We start from the raw sequence: 4,192 nt of genomic DNA on the forward strand, positions 1-4,192 counted from the left end.
GTGTAATTTTCCTGCTTAATATAGGTTTTGAGCATAAAATTCTAGTAAGAGATCCATAATTATCATAATACATCAGTAAAGGGAGATAAAGAATATAGCAAAACGGAGATTGCAAGAATCACTAACAAAGAAATGACGCAAAAGATTCAGTAATTAACAACTACATTGTGCATGCAAGAGTATTTAGGCAATGTACAGTTTTTGGAGTAAATTTGCACATAAATATAATTAATTTTCAAGTATCTTTTAGCATTAATGAATGGAAAAAAAACTTACTGTGTTCATTGTTTCTCGAGGTTTGTCCTTGTCCCAAAGGAATTGTAAGCTCTTAAATGCAAACCACGCACTTTTATAGACCTCATCAGTACCTAGGGAAAATAAATTCAGGCATACATGTGTAGCCTATACTATCCAGATTACCCGCAATCACTTGTTATTTTATATCTAATATCAACATGTGCACTCACTAAGGCCCAATTTTCTATATACGATAAAACAAAAATAAATTATATTACAGATCAACTATCTGTAGTTCTGTACTCATCTTTCCCTGTTCCAGTGCTTTTCTTAATCTTAACCTTCTCCCTTCTTATAGACGCTACCAAGCAAGTCATCTTCCTCTTGCATTCCACCATCGATTTTCCCGTTTTTTGTGCTATATCTATCCATGCATCATTGCGACGTATTTTGTTAAAATGGTTCGGGTGTTTTGCATACCACAGTAGTCTTTTCTTCGTAGTAACTAATAAACTGAAGTACCTCTTCCTCACTCCAATCAGCCATGGTACACATATACGTACTGACTGACCAAAACAATGGACTCTTCTATGGACGGCCTTATTCATAGTCGATGTCAAGTTCAGCCACCTCTGTTGATACGCGTGCAATACAGGTCCCGTCCACACGTTGCGTAACGTGCAAAGAGACCTCCCTTTGATTTGGGGCCCAAAAACCGACAATTGCCGGGACGGAGGGCGAACCGAGCCTCGAACCTCGCGGGTTCGGGGTTCGGGTTCGAGGAACCGTCCACACTTGCGTTTTTGTTACAAGAATTGTTTACAATACAAGGTTCGGTTCGCATGAGTGTACCCGCCTATAGAATTAACTGCCTGCCTAGTAATACGAACAGGATAGAATTGTCCAGGGAGATCTGAATGTAAAGGATGGTCAGAGTTATAAAAAATCTTATGCAACATGCATAATGAACTAATTGAACGACGGTGCCAAAGATTAATATCTAGATCCGGAATAAGAAATTTAATAGAACGTAAGTTTCTGTCCAACAAAGTAAGATGAGAATCAGCAGCTGAACACCAGACAGGAGAACAATACTCAAAACAAGGTAGAATGAAAGAATTGCAACACTTCTTCAGAATAGATTGATCACCGAAAATCTTAAAAGACTTTCTCAATAAGCCAATTTTTCGTGCAATTGAAGAAGAAACAGACCTTAAATGTTTCTCAAAAGTAAATTTGCTGTCGAGAATCACACCTAAAATTTTGAAAGAGTCATACAAATTTAAAGAAACATTATCAATACTGATATCCGGATGTTGATGAGCCACTGTCCTTGACCTACTTACAATCATAATTTGAGTTTTGTTAGAATTTAACTTCATATCCCATAATTTGCACCATGCACTAATTTTAGCTAAATCTCTATTAAGGGATTCACCAACCCCAGATCTACATTCAGGGGATGGAATTGATGCAAAGAGAGTAGCATCATCTGCATATGAAACAAGCTTGTTTTCTAGGCCAAACCACATGTCATGTGTATATAGTATGAAAAGTAATGGCCCAAGAACACTACCCTGTGGAACACCAGATATCACATTCCTATACTCACTATGATGCTAAAATTGATATTTTTGGTATAAATTTCATAATTTCATCTTATGTCTAATATTCATGACCTGTTTCCTTATGTTCATTAAATATTTATTCATTATATTCTCTCTCTCTCTCTCTCTCTCTCTCTCTCTCTCTCTCTCTCTCTCTCTCTCTCTCTCTCTCTCTCTCTCTCTCAAGTCAAGTTATAATATGGAAAACACTTAATATCACCTATTCATTCCCATTTAATGTGAATTGTACCAATTCACACAAATAATAAAAAAAAAACAATGATAAACTACAAATAAACAATGACAGTTTTCTTTTCATCTTACGAGTTGTTTTACATATGTGAATAAACCTCAGGAGACAAGACCTAATTTCAAAGCTAATATGAATCCTTCGAGTATTTCCCGGGGTCGACACGATATCTTTTATTTTGTAAACACAATACAATAATGGATCTAAGGATTACTGTAATAAGTGAAAGACAACTGTCTTCACATTAAAGAGAAGAAATATAATATGATTATTAGTTTAATCCTTATAATGATTTTAATCGTCTATTCTTATCTGATCATGACGCACATCTGCCTATACATTCCTTGAACAAACACACGAAGCCGAGTAAACAATTGAATAGGAAAGGTGTTTGTGTCATTAATAATAATAATAATAATAAGGATAGAGAAGTGGGGAATATGGGGAAAGGAAGAGTACCCCTGGATACAATCCAGTTTATAGCTCAAAGGCAGGTACTCGGGATGGGAAAGATTAAGGAAATAGGGAAAAAGAGAAGTACAGGAGAAGAATAAAAGAGAGGGGCAGACCCTTTTGCATATTAGGGAATTGGTAATGGTATTATCATTTGTAATCACCAATGTGTGTCATTAATGCAACTCACTTCCTCTATACAAACCTTCGTCAGAAGTCTCATTTGCAACGTATAATCTTTTAATCCAAACATCACCCTTTTGTCAATTCATCGATATCTCATTTATCTGTTGGACTGGGTAAGAGAGCGAAAGCCTTGTAATTACAGTTGGTTACAAAGAAACCAGAATAATTCCAATTTGAGTTCTGGTGGCTCCTGGACCTCCACTATATGGTAGATTGTTTCTTTTTCTTTCATTTATTCTTTTCTTTGTCTATTTATACAATAGATAAGTTTTCTTCCAAAATTTCAAGGCCATAACTGTTCCGTGACAAAATGTCACCATTTATGTTTCATGTTATTAAAACGGCTCTTCTAAGACTTTATGAAAGTAGCAATTTTCATAGACATATTGTGCACACAACTAAAGCATCTTGAAATACTAAAGAGACAGAAATGATTAAATATCTCAATATGTAAAACAAAATAAATAGAATGAAAGTTCTCTTCCTGTTCGTTTCATGAAAAAATTCCCTATGTCCTCCTAACATCCCTGAGCAGTTGATGGTTGTATTGGAACCATCTGGGAAGATATTAAAAGAGTGTCACCTGAGATGGGTGAAGCAGAGGGGTAGGATTAGTCCGTGCATGGAGAGAGAGAGAGAGAGAGAGAGAGAGAGAGAGAGAGAGAGAGAGAGAAGAGAGAGAGAGAGAGAGGGGGGGGGGTGAGTTGTACACATACATCACATTACGACGTATATTTGCTGTTTTTCACCATTTCTGTTCACTATAGGCTACTTATAATGGACACTTTTAATCCTGTCTTTGTTGTGGATTGATGATGACGATTCCTGTTTTCGGCCGAGGGAGGGAGGAACAAGTGAGTCATAATTCCGTATGATTCATCTTGAAGAGAAACGAATTTTTTTAGAAGTATTTTTCGACGGAAGTAAAAACAGGTGACTCACTCTCATTTGGAGCTTTTTCATTATCCTCCATCAATTGTTACAATTAGGAAATCTCTTCTTTCGTCTGTGTTCCATATATTTGGAACATATATAACACACACACATACACACACACACACACACACACACACATATATATATATATATATATGTATATATATATATATATATATATATATATATATATATATATATATATATATATATATATATATATATATATATATATATATAACACTCGAAGCTTTAATGCAATACCCTTTTGAATCCTTTTCCCTAAACAATATCTATTAGAATATGGTGAGATTAAACAATTGTCTCTTCCCTTCCTTCCTCCTTCTCTCCTTTGGCAGTTATTAATCAACCTATGCATTTTCCCTTTCCGCATTTCATCAAGTTCAAATTTTGCTTTGCCCGCCCCCCCCCCCCCCTCTCTCTCTCTCTCTCTCTCTCTCTCTCTCTCTCTCTCTCTCTCAAATCTTTGAGTCAAGTCATAATATGGAAAAGATTGAATATT

Source organism: Palaemon carinicauda, chromosome 25 (assembly GCF_036898095.1).
Source record: "Palaemon carinicauda isolate YSFRI2023 chromosome 25, ASM3689809v2, whole genome shotgun sequence".
Classification (NCBI taxonomy): domain Eukaryota; kingdom Metazoa; phylum Arthropoda; class Malacostraca; order Decapoda; family Palaemonidae; genus Palaemon; species Palaemon carinicauda.